This window comes from Epinephelus fuscoguttatus, linkage group LG12 (assembly GCF_011397635.1).
Source record: "Epinephelus fuscoguttatus linkage group LG12, E.fuscoguttatus.final_Chr_v1".
In the NCBI taxonomy this organism is placed as follows: domain Eukaryota; kingdom Metazoa; phylum Chordata; class Actinopteri; order Perciformes; family Serranidae; genus Epinephelus; species Epinephelus fuscoguttatus.
The window spans coordinates 1938640-1952222 of record NC_064763.1 but is presented as its reverse complement, the minus strand read 5'-3'; the positions used below and the strand labels follow the sequence as shown (position 1 = coordinate 1952222).

The window sequence follows — 13583 nt, the reverse complement described above, 5'->3', positions numbered from 1 at the left end:
AAAAGTGAACATAAAAAATAATAAAGCATGATGCCCATGATGACGATGATGAGGATTATACTACTACTACTACTACTACTACTAATACTAATAATAATAATAATATCATCATCATCACCATTATTATTATTGTTATTATTATTAATACTGGGCTCTACTGGCACTGGGAGTGTGTGTCAGCAGCCGAGGGAAGGCTTGTTCCTTTAAGGGTGGTGTCAGCGGCAGGCAGAGGAGGAGGAGTGAGGCTGTCTCCGCTCGGTTCTCCACAGCGAGGGTACTCCGAGAATAAACAATTCCCACAGACTACGCTACACACCTCAGCTCGATCACAGTCGCAGCACAAAAAACCTGACGCATTTTTTGGACTACATTTTTATTACAGCCTGCCTTGCTATTTTTGTTCCTTGCTAAAACAGTCAACACAGATGCGACCGTATTCATTGGATTTGCCGTCTCCGGTCGAATAATAGCCGAACGATGCGCCTCTCCGGCTGACTGTGGGGTGGACAACGCAGGTAGGGGATCTACGTGCTACAGACAAACGCACTGTCATATCTTGAGAAATCTTGTCAGCACTGGGGGCGAAGAATGCCCACAGAAGGGAACGGCCTTCGGGTATCGGCGATTAGACTAGACGATAGCGTGTTTTGTCGAGAATAGGAAAGGCAGTTTGTGTGTCGTAAGGCGAGTAGAGGCGCATATGTAAAGGCTATAGCGTTGAAAACGCTGCATGAAGAAGTGGAGACAGACCTGGCTGTGTGCAGTGCTATAGACTTCCTTTTGAGCCCACAGGCTCGTTTGGTAGGTAAGAACAGCAGCTGCCTGTATTTCCTAGCTACCATATGAGCGGTACAGTAGGCCTACGTCAGAGGCGTGTATGTGTATGAAAAGCTGCTGAAATCAATGTCACTTCTAGTTCAATTACCCTCCTGATATGCGGACCGACCGCAGCTGAACCGATAGAAACCGTAGCCTACTGCTTATTTTCCAAGTGTATTTTAGGCTGCTGTCACACAGACCGACTGCATACTGAATTCTTAATATAATCGTTCTCAAGTAGTTTTAGCACCACCAATGGGAAACACGTCACACTTGCACTGTTCTGAAAATGACTCTTGGCAAGTCCTGTTCCTTAAAAAGGTCATGGAGGGTTTTAAATGAACTTTAAGATCTTAAAAAGGACATACTTTGAGTTTGAGTCATAAATGGCTTTTCTGAGATGTCAAAATAGCCTGTAGCTTTGTTTGTCCAGGACAGATTAAGTTACTTTATAGAAAAATCTCCCTGGTTGCCCAGACTTTACCTGGAGCTTTTTACTCTTTTTTGTTTCATTAAAATTGGTTCTAAACTGTATACATGTCTGAGACAGTCTTATATTTGTCTTCGCTGTATTTATATGCCCATGCAGTGTCATTTTACTGTTTTATACTTTGCAGTGCCTCTTAGGGGAAGTCCACGACAATGGCACTAACCCCTAGCATGCAGTGTAGCGAAGGGTAGTTAGAAATCTCACAAAGCATTATCTCACTCTCTGTTACTATAACAAGTCTATATGATAGTCAATATGAAGGTAACATTTGGCCTTTGAATGCACCATAAACAGCCATGATCTGAAGTCATGGTTTAGTCAATGGTCATTTCGTTAACCACATCCTAAGAAAAAAATCAGCTTGTCTGGAACCACTGGCAGGTCCCTGCAACTGGAAGGATGTCACTCTAGTCTGCTGACCAAAATGCAGTTGGTTGAAGTTAGTCCGTTGCAGCCTGACACATTACTGCGTTATGTCAGATATGTTCTGATATAGTTCAAAGACTTGGACGCAACACAGGCTCCGCTCCATTAGTGCTGTGCTCGGTTATAATTGTCTCGGACTTCGATCGGCTTCAGTCAGGAAAATGCGGCCCGAGCCACGCTCTAGTGTGCTCACCTGTATGTGTGGGTGTGTGTGAGTGAGTGAGTGAGTGAGTGAGTGAGTGAGTGAGTGCGTGCGTGTGCGCGTGCATCGGGGCGAAGCTCCGCTGATACAGAGAGCAGAGGAGAATTGTAAACGCGCGACCATGTAGAGACAGAAATGACATGCTGTCATGTAAATGAGATAAATAACACAAGGCTATTTAGTTTGTTTATAGGCCTGGATATAAAGTGTGCGTAGCGAACTGTCCAGCAGCCATTCTCGCTTCTAAACCTTTCTCTATGCTCTCACTCTAGTCGGCTCTAGCACGCCTGTGGTGTGCAGCGGTGAATTGGGTCCCTGCTGAAACACTTTCCCGCCGCGCACGTTCCGGACGTTGTTTGGGCTATTCACCAGTATTGCGGTATATAAAAAATTCATATCATAACGAAAATAAATACCGGTTTTCAGTACAAACCGGTATACTGCCCAGCCTTACGTATGTGTTCCTTTCCTGAAATGACCTATTGCTTCATTGGACTTTAGATCAGTGTGGAAGCAAAAGGTCAGTGGCTGAGGTTTGCTGCAAGTTACAGTGAAGAGGGCAGAGAACTTCAGTTCAGGTTCCAAAAGGGCAGATGACAAAGCTGTCCAGCACCAACCTGCTTGGATGTCGTAATATGTGGATTAAAAAAAACAAAAAAACATTGTGTCCACTCAATCTGCTACCTTTGACAGAACGGCTGTAACTTAGACTAACAATCTAAAGTAAGATGGAGAAAAGGCGAAGTTTTTCAAAGCCTTCTAAATACTGTCTGTGTCTGGGGTCTGCCTTTTAGCCTCTCTTTTGTTGAGCATTTAAGCTGCTTAATTATTTGACCTAAACTCAGGAAAGGTGTTCAAGGCAGTTCAGCGTGTCCTCTTTTGCTGTAGATAACTAAAACCTGAGCATTTATAGCCCAACTTTAAAGATGCGCTTTAAAAGAACTTGTGTTTGAGTGGTCTGCCCAGTGTGCTGTAGCTCAAAGGATCCTCTCTATTGGATGTAGCTTAATTTGACTTGGCCATCTGCTATTGTCCAGGGAGTTGTTGTTGAGTGATGTGCAATAGCCTGCAACAGAACCAGAGGATATTCAAATGGCCAAATGCAAATGATTTTTAAGCTGCTGAATAGTCACAAAGCTGGACTCTGGACTCCTGTCGATTATCCACTGGCTGCCTTTCATGACAGCAAATCTTATCAGCCATCAAAACACTGCCGTGGTATGAAAATGGCAGGTTTTGATGTGTGTGTGTGTGTGTGTGTGTGTGTGTGTGTGTGTGTGTGTGTGTGTGTGTGTTCATTGTGGCATAAAAACTTTTAGTAATTACCAAATCACTGCTTGTTGTTATACAATGACTTTCCTTTCCCCTTTTAAGTCATTTGATAGTAGTGTAGTTTTATACAGTGTGATGCCACAGATACAGGGGTACCTGCCCAGGCACTTATCTCTACTAACAGCCTCCCTAACTGCTACCACTGTGCCAGCTCAAAGCCCACCGTTTGTAAATCTGTCAGTCACAACAGCACGAGACACAGGGCAGACAAAATGGGGGTGAAATTTCACTTTTTGATTATTGAGATACTTTCCAAAAAAGATCTAATGTGCAATCTACCAGGACAAGTGTCATGCATTTACTGCAGAGTTTTTGATTTATTATAGACCTGGGAGCTGCCCAGCACTTGTGTTGTTGGCTACTGAACATTGTTCAAGGGCACTTTGACAGTAGATGATGAGAAATAGAAGCCTTTCTCATCTACTTACAGGTCCATACTTTGTCAGCCTGCTGAGGATTCAAACCAGAGACCCTTTAGCCACAAGCTCATTTCTCTAATTGTTTGGGCTCTATAATATTTGTGTGGAGCATGCATTAAGAATCATTTCATTGTTGTCTTTATTGTTTGTTTATTCTTTAGACACTCTCCACTAATAACCATACAGCTGAGAAGATTTACACTGCCTCAATTATGCTGTAATAGTCAGACTACATTTATCGTACATGACAAGGCGGTGACACAATACAAGACTAGTCCTTGCTGCACGTGATCAAAGTCTTTGAAATGATCAGTTTTTAGTGTCTTACCATTAAATGGATGTTAGCACTCCTTATTATCTTGACTCTTCCCTGTGCCACCTCCTCCACATCGCTTATCTCTCGCTGCTTTTCACATGCACGCATGCATGCACGCATGCACGCACACATGCACGTACGCACAAACGCAGGTACAGACTGCAGTATCAGACACGCAAGTCTTGATACCACAACAGGGCAAGCTTGCATAAAATTAGAATGGATAATGTCCTGAAATGGTTGTGACGAAGAAGAGGCTAAAATATCAAGGACTGAGCTATTAAATTGTAAACATACTCAGATTGATATAGCCACTAAAGACAACAAAAGTGAATAAAAAATCCAGCGTAGCTTTACTATCCTAAGCTGATATTAAATTAGAGAGATACATGAAGTGGAAGCTTGCTGTTTACTCATTCATTCATCTTCTAACCGCTTCATCCTCTTGAGGGTCGCGGGGGTGCTGGAGCCTATCCCAGCTGACATCAGGCGAGAGGCAGGGTACACCCTGGACAGGTCGCCAGACTATCGCAGGGCTGACACATAGAGACAAACAACCATTCACGCTCACATTCACACCTACGGGCAATTTAGAGTCACCAATTAACCTAGTCCCCAACCTGCATGTCTTTGGACTGTGGGAGGAAGCCGGAGTGCCCGGAGAGAACCCACGCTGACACGGGGAGAACATGCAAACTCCGCACAGAAGGGCTCCCACGCCCGGGATCAAACCGGCAACCCTCTTGCTGTGAGGCGAGCGTGCTAACCACCACACCACCGTGCCGTCCCCTTGCTGTTTACTGATTTATGTGATATGTTTTTTTTTTTCTCAGAATATTTTGCCACTAGAATACTCAAAGAATGAGGCAGCATCAGAAAACAAGGCCGAAAACTACTGAAGTCAGTTTTGCTTTCTGAAATCTAATCACAGTGTGGGCAGTTTGAGAGTATGTGTGCTGCTTAGAAAATAGGCTTTAGTAAGGGTGCTCAGTTATAGCAGCACTATCCCATTCAGAGACAATCACTCCGGCTCCTGTTGGTGCTTCTGTCATGAACAGAAGGCATCCAAAGTCAATGGACCTCATTTTGATGACAAGGCAGGAACTGCTTAATGCGTCTTTACAGCCATCGCTCCTGGATGGGGGCTGGAATGACGAAATGCAAGGAGGAAAGACGGATGCCTCCATTGCAACTGAGAAGCCCTTTTTAGATAGGAATTGTGCACATTTGCAGGAAAGCCCAAAAAGTCTTTTTTCAGCATTGGCAGTATAAAAACAAAATCAGGGAGGGCGGAAAATTGCCGCCTACCTACTTTTGTTTATGCAGAATGTGCCTTTTTCGGGGCAATGGGGGGCGTGAACAAGTAATAAAACATGTAGCTCAGCGTGTGACGTAATCATTGACGTGGGAGGGAAGCCGCGGCTAGTCAGGCGGCAATAGTCAGGCGGCAATTCTCCCGTAAGTAGGCCCATTCTTCACCGTCCCCGGTATCTGACGGTTAATGGCCTCTTCGTTTGCAAGTGCAAGGAGGGCGTGCTATTCCTTGTCTCCCCAATTGCTCATCTTTACAGTGTCTGTCAGGTTTGCATTTCCCTCTTGCTACTAGCTGCTCGCTAATTCCTGCTGTCAGCTGTTTCCTGTTTATCCACCGCCAGTGGGTCGCACGTGCGGCGTCATCAAGAGCTCCTCCCACAAGTCTTCAACAGCCCCTCCCGTTACGGAAGGTCGCCTCAGTCTGTTTAAACTTAAAGGGTTAAGCCAATATAATAATAATACCCTACGAGGCGGAAAATTAGGCACCTTGGATCAACTTGCCTTTCCGTGTGTATAAACGCTCGCAGCTGGCTGGCAAATCGGCCCAACATTCGTGGAAAATCTGGCAGTGTAAAAGGGGCAAGAGCTATACTAGCTAGATCTCATCTGTTGAATGACTCTCCTCCCACCTCCCCCTACTCCTCCTTCTCTCCCTTCAACCCTCACCTCCAACTCTCCACCCCTCTGCCTTCACGCTTGACCTTGACGTAATGACAGGCCCCTCAATTATCTCCACCGATTGATCGCTGCTGATTGCAATTGCCGTGAATTATTTAGACTTTGCACAAATTGCTCACTATAGAGGAGGCAGCCCATAGGACAAAGATATTGCTGGTCAAATAAATTGCACGGTACCCACATGAAGTATCTGCTCCTTTCATAAACAACAGCTGTGGAATCCTAAATGTGCCGATCAATAAAGCAGAGCAAGGAAACAGCATCAAGCTATCTTGTAATGTGGTAACAGAGCTACCAGCTCAAAACAGACTCTCCACTGTACCTCTCTTGTTCGTTAAGTAAAGACTGAGGAGATGTAGCATAGAGCAGCAGACCTCCTCGGTGATGTGAGAGGAGCTGACTGTTTTCCTAGCCAGGCTGGTGTGGTCACAGCGGAGGAGTGGAGTGGAACTGACTCCTTCCCTCTCTCTCTCTGTCTCTCTTGCTCCTGTAGCAGAGCTGCTGCCCCCCAGGCTGTAGAGGTGCAATAGGAAGGTTTCCAGGTTGCCAGGATGCTGCAGTCAGACAGAGGGCAAGGTCTCTGCTTTGCCACAAGCAGGCCAATGTCACAGGCCTGACGGAGTGGACGGGCTGTAAGGAGATAAAAAGAGAACAGATAAAAGGGAAATCCAGCCTGTGTGAACGTGTGATAGAAGCTGCCTGCCTTTTTTCACACAGAGATGAAAGATGGCTTGTATATGTCTATGTCCGCATTTTTTAGCTGCAACAGGCAGAGTATGTTTGTAACTAAGACTGGGAGAATACAGTAGTTGATCCCAAGGATCATAGTAAATATGGATTCACATGAACTTGCGTCATGCTTCACTCAAAAAAAAAAAACAGCTTCTGACGGGCATCAGACAAGGATACTGCACCTTGTGTACTAAATGCTATTTTTGTATCATTGCATATGGAAATAGTCTAAGCCTAAGGGTTGAAGGCTAGAACAGCAGTCACAAAGTCCAGAGACTGAGGTCGGCTGTTATTCAGCTGTGTCTTATTTTAACCAGGTTATGTGGCAGGAGTGTGGGGGCGAAGCTGGGGCTAAGTGAAAATGCCACTCATTCCTGAAGAGTCCCTGGCCTTGTCAAGGTTAGTGGCTTGTCTTTGTAGGTTGAGGGATTGATGCATGAGCCTGTCTGGCGCTGAATTCAAAATCCAAAGCTGTCACAGGCAGCAGCCCCCCCTCCCTCCCTCCCTCTCTTTGCAGGCTATCACAGGGTCCTGTCCTTCCCAACTTCTTAGCAGCCTGTCCTTTTGGGAACCTTGAGCAGCCCAGGCAAGGACATAGCGTCTGGTGCAGTAAGCCTGTGCAGAGGGGGAGGCTTTACGTAACGTTCTGCTTTAAACATAGGTGTATGACTTCCCTGACACAGAGCGGTGCGGTGCACACACACACACACACACACACACAATAAGGAAGGGGGTGGGTGGGGGGGCAGAGAGATTCCTGCAACTTAATTATATCTTTCTCTTTTAAAAGCTTTCGTTTGGAATTAAATTCTCAGAGGCAATTAAGTAAAGAGGAGTTTTTAGAATTTATGAATGAATGATGGATATTGCACAGGATGATGGGGGAGGGAGGGAGAGTGGGAACGGGGATGCAAATGCAGCATAAGTCGCGAGGTTGTGTCTCTAAAATTGAATTACATTCAGGGCTTCGTACTAACTTTTCCACAGTGGCACTGGTGCTAATCCATGGGCCAGACCGTTTTTTGGTCCATCTCAGGGTGGCAAATCTTAATCATAATTTTTGAAAAGATACATGTCTGTAGATGATATTTTGGTATGATAGCAATCCCAAAGTGGCAGCTTAGTCACTATTATCAGCTCATTAAGTTAAAGGGGAACTAATGTTTTTATCAACCTGGACCCTATTTTCCGATCTACTTTTGTCTAAATGAGTGATAGGATGTTCAATATTTGACATTTCTCCAGTACGAAGCTATTGCTGACCTGCCTGAAGCCAGTGAACGCATGCTATGTTAAATAATATGGCACTCAGACAGCATCAAACAACGTCAAAATACGTCCACTAAAAGTACATTTTTTTCCACACAGATAGGCTCGGATTGTTAGTATAATTATCCGACACCATAACGGAAAGGAGAAATGAACATCTGTGTTTACCTTTTAGCTGGATTCAGACGTGTTCCTCTGCCTGTTGCTGCTCCCTCTCTCTCCTTGTCCGCTCTTCAATTTCAGTGAGCTCTGCCTCCGTGTACATCCGTGTACTCCGTGTTCAAATAAATACGGGTGGTCTTAAAATTCAAGTGGCTCATCCAGATCTAGTTGGTCAAAATTGGGTAAAAATTCAGACATGTTTGTTGTGGCAAGTCAAAATACTTACTCGTAGAGTGAAAGTCTGGCTCTGAAATCTCACGTCTCGCGAGATTCTTCTTCTTCTTTGGTGTTTTATGGCAGTTGGTCTCGTGAGATTTGAGTTGTTGCAGGAAGTTACCGCTGGAGTGACCTTACAGTTGGTCAAAATCGGGGAAAAATTCAGCTATGACTACTCCAAACAGTAGAGTAATTCCTCACGTTTGTAAGGTCACTCCAGCGGTAACTTCCTGCAACAACTCAAATCTCGCGAGACACGGACACACCACAGACGTACACGGGAGCAGAGCTCATTGAAATTGAAGAGCGGACGAGGAGAGAGAGGGAGCAGGAACAGGCAGAGGAACATGTCCGAATCCAGCTAAAGGTAAACACAGACGTTCATTTCTCCTTTCCGTTATGTTGTGTGAAAAAAATGCACTTTTAGTGGACGTATTTTGACGTTGTTTGACACTGTCTGAGTGCCCTATTATTTAATATAGGGCATGCTCACGGGCTGCAGGCAGATCAGCCCTAGCTTTGTACTGGAGAAATGTCAAATATTGAACATCCTATCACTCATTTAGACAAAAATATAGGAAAATAGGGCCCAGGTTGAAAAAAACATTAGTTCCCCTTTAACAACCCCTTAAGATAAATTCCGTTTTTGACACTGGTGTATATCTGGTTTAGGCTCATGGTAAGGGCATTTGTTAACGTTTTATAGTATAGTATTTGCTATCATTTTAAGGGGACCTTCTTGGCTTTCATGTAAGCCCAATTTTGGAACTTTCTGACAAACACAGAGGTCACTAGAGCTCTTTAAACCATCTATAATACACATTTTCCTACAATTTTCGCCTAAACTATATACTTTCTTTTAGCCCTGTGGCATCTAGGGACATCAGGGGAACAAGAGTCAACAACTGAAATACTCACAGGACTCTAAGGACTCAGGAAATGTATAATATACCCATACTATCTCTTGGTGGGAGAGAGGAACATTTTTTCCTAAGAACCCCCTTGTGGGACCCCCAGGGGCCCTCATTTGCATACATTCAAAATGGCAGCCACCAAAAATTTAGATTTTGAGAGAAATGCTTACATTTCATGATGTAAACGTGCTAGAATGGTGATCTTGGCGTCTTTTGGGGGGTAGCAAAGGGCAACACAATGTGTTTGGTAGGTTTGACTTTGCCACAGGTAACAGCATAGACCAGGTCTTGGCTAAATGAAGCTGTGAGCCTTTGCACTCTCTTAGATGGGCTATTTCCTACTCTGGATGTACCCGCTAGGAGTGTCTGAAGAAACACTACTAGAGATACAGGAGCACAGTTCATCTTCTCAAGATCTGACACATGTGGTGGCCATAGTTGAGAAATGGCTTGGTTCCGAATATCATGTCTGATCTTCAGTGCCGCTTCAGATATGTCGCTGCTTGATTTGGAAACCTTCAGTTCATCTTTGAGTTCCTGGCAAACCTTTACAAGTTCATCCATTGTCAGACTGTTAGGGTGTACAAACAGGTTTCTGGGCCCATATGCTATGATATGTAAAGATTCCCAGAATTCTGCTTCAACCTTACGTCGTAGGTATCCCTTTGTATTAGGTATAATTTGTGTCATACCACCTTTAGTCATTTCTGTCACCAGTATAGAGGTCAGGTCTCTGAATGGTATCACTCTAGGATGTTCTATCAGGTCTTCCTTAATGTATGTGAAAACCTTTTGGAGTGCCATTCTTTCTGTGGATTCATAAGGTGATTCTGCCTCATCCATGTCAGTGTCAACAGTGTCTTTGTCTTTATATAGCTCCTTTGTGTACAGCCTGTAGCAGGATCTGTGGTAATGACCTTCAGCTGCCACTAGTTCACGACTGACTATGGCTAGCATGCTAGTATCTCCTTTGCTTTCAGCTGCTCTCCTGAGTGTGTCATCAGCTCTCAACTCACAGCATTTTGTCAGTCTCTTTTGTATGGTGACCCTTTAAATACTTGCTGCATTTGTCACAAATAATACATTTGGCTTCATACACTCTTGATGTGGCTGGACCTTGTCGAGTGGATTTTCTGAAGTCTTCTGTGAGAGATTTTTCTGCAGAACTTTTACTCTGAGTCTGGATTATGTTGAGGTCTCTCTTCATAGTAAAGAATGCTACGGCACTTCCTGTGATACAATACAGATGGTATGCTACCTTCAGGTAGGTCTTTAGCAAGGTCATTGATTGGTCTGTGGCCTTTTATTTCAGCTGCTCTCAGTAGTGTGTTCCATGAATCTGTATTTGTAGGTGCCACAAGGTTTGAGTCATCATCTGAACAGTGTATTAAACAGTCCATCCTGGGACGCTTTGGCTGTAGACCACTTGTACTTTGTTCTGCCATATTTTTTCCTATCCTGTGATATATATGTGATGTATATCTTATGAAAATAAAATACAAAAACCTAATAAGTTTAACACTGTTCTGCTACCCATACATCTGTAGTAAACTTTGTTTTAGGTGCCTAGACAATACCCTCATTCCCGGCTAGCTAGCTAGCATAACATGGTTGGTAACAACATATGACTGTCTAGTTTCATACCATGATCTTCACTCTGCCTTATATGTTAAGCCTCTGACAGACAGTAGTAACTTGTTCAACATGGCTGGCTGACATCTCCGCACTTCTGTAACATTTAAGGACCATTGTGCAAGATTTTGATTGATTGGCAGAAATGGAATATCATAATCTTAAGTATGTTGTCATTAGTGTCTAATCACCTGAAAATAAGAATCATTGGGTCTCATTCATGAAACGTGAGCAGATGGAATTTGTGTGTAAACTGTTCGCAGACGTAAATTTACGTGCATGTCCGCATTCATCAATATGTTAGTAGCTCCGATCTTTTTGTAGCTACTAACAAAATCTACTGCTCCTGACCACTCATAGTGCTTGTGTAAATTTAGTAAAGCACATAAATATTGCTTTTCACTATTGGAAATTACAATTTTAATTCATATTGCGCCTGTTATGCACACAATACAGAGATGCCTTTGAAACACGTAATCTAAACATGACAAAATATTAAATATATAACACATTTAATCAAATTAGTTGGCAATTAGCAGGTTTAAGAACCTTTAAGATTAGGTTCATGATTGTGAATTATCTATGTAAATTGACTCAATAGATTACACGTTCTTTCTACATGTTGAATGATGACAATAAAAATATCCGCAAGGACAGCTGGATCACAGCCTCTTCGGCCTAAGTGCCTGGGTTCAGCAGGGGCAGCAGGAGCAGCAGGTGGTGGAGCCACAAAGGAGAATTATGAAAGAATTATTTGAGACATCACTTTTTTTTTTTTTGTGGCTTTTTGATCATTTGAATGAATAAATCTGATTTGAAAAATGTTTAATTTACATTGTATTAAACAGAGCTTTAGGCTATTAAGATTCAAATAATTTGAAGATGATGCATACAGACTGCTGTAGGCTATATGTTATCTGTATCATTTGTTAAAATAAATGTTAAATAGCTCTACATTCCGACAGCCATCACTGATTTAGAGTTTATCCATTACGCACAAAACATCTCTGGTTTCCCGTTCCCACTTCATTCAAAACCCCACAAATGAATCTTCTGTTTGTTTGGTGACCGCTGTATTTGTGTGTGCTTGTGCGTTTCTTTGCCTCCAGTTTCATATCAAACCATTTATGCTTCACCTCTGACATGATTCTTTGTACGACGGAGACAACATTAACAGCATCTGTTACCTCCCTCCAGGCTTTCGCTTTGCCTGTCCCTGTCACGCCACTACTAACTGAAGAAAATAAAATGTTTTTTCTTAAGTCCACTTCAACCGAAATTATTTCGATCTCCGCTTCGGAAAAATTATTTTTTCTTTCTTTCTCTTTTTTTCTTTGCGCCATGACTGACAGGTCGACAGGATGCATCTACACCTCCTTATATGGTGGTCATTGGCTATTCATGAGCGGGGATTTATGCTAACTGCTGATTACCGGGAGCGCGCTGTCACTTTACGATGGATTGGCATTCATGATCATACACACGTGTTTACGATCAAATCTGAGTTTCCCGCGGTATTCCTGAATCCGGAGTAGGTTTTTAGTAGAGTAGGTTTTTATGCGCAAATCTACACACACATTGACTCACTTTTCATGAACGAGACCCATTGTGTTTTTCTTACATTAGAATTAGCCCTTCAGTTGGCTGTATTCCACTTGTAGGCCTACTTTGTTCTGCCACATTTGTCTACACTGTGGTGTATCTTCTGAAAACAAGATATTTATCTACTTAACCTACAGTCTGAAAAGAACGCTAGACATTTTTCCATAAATGTACTGATAGATGGAGTAGCCTAGGTTAGGCTACTCCATCTATCAGTACATTTACGGAAAAAGGTTACATCCGTAAATGTACTGATAGATGGAGTAGCCTAGGCTAACGGTTAGGCTACTCCACCTGTCAGTACATTTACGGAAGAAGGTCTAGCGTTCTTTTTAGACAGTAGGCTAAGTAAGTTAATGAGTAGGCCTACAGCATACCAGAACTTATTCTGTTCCAATTCGAACACTGGTTAACACTATGATAATTTTGTAGTATTTGAAGCGTCAGTACCTACCTTTCATTGTGATATGCGGCTCACTGAAGAAAAAATCCCTTCACGCGCTGGCTTGATATCGATCACCTCCGAAACTGGAGCGTGTGGCATATAGACTCCTAATAAAGAGTCTTATTGTAAATAAATAGGCCTAATGTGTGTGCAGTAGTGGTTTTGAAAGCACATTTAGGCATAAATATTTAGAAAGTTTAATATTTTTAATTTAAGACTTTAATATAAGCAATAGACTAACTTGTACCCTTTTTTTCATGATTTTCATCATGTTTCTAGCTACAATAGCCCAGGGTGGACAGACTCATAAAAAGCTGATTATGTATAGGACTGTATATGTTAAAGTTTATGCAAGTGTAAATTTCTACTATTGCTTATAAAGGTTACAAAATACAGATTTTTAATTTAAAAACTTAAGTCTTCATCATGCACTCACATGAATGCCACCATGTGAAATTTTAATTTCCACGCTCACATAAAATGGTCACATATGTAACCGTTTTGGTCACAGCCTAGAGCCTTATACATTGCAAAATGTATAACAGTATAAATGTATAGAGTTACTTTTTATGCCACCAGCACAGCTACACTTGAGAGTTCATAGTGCACCATTCT

At 42.8% G+C, this 13583-nt stretch overlaps 1 protein-coding gene across 4 annotated transcripts in view; it reads left to right on the top strand.

Moving 5' to 3' along the window:
• The first annotated feature begins 231 nt into the window (after nt 1–231).
• nrip1b (nuclear receptor interacting protein 1b) overlaps nt 232–13583 on the top strand; it is a 71263-nt gene continuing 57911 nt past the window's right edge. For 3 of the 4 annotated variants that reach the window (XM_049591483.1, XM_049591485.1, XM_049591484.1), the window contains exon 1: nt 232–515. The gene's annotated coding sequence lies outside the window, so the exon portion shown is untranslated. Of the gene's footprint in view, nt 516–714; nt 802–13583 lie in introns of those variants that run through there. The other variant, XM_049591489.1, reaches the window with a different exon arrangement.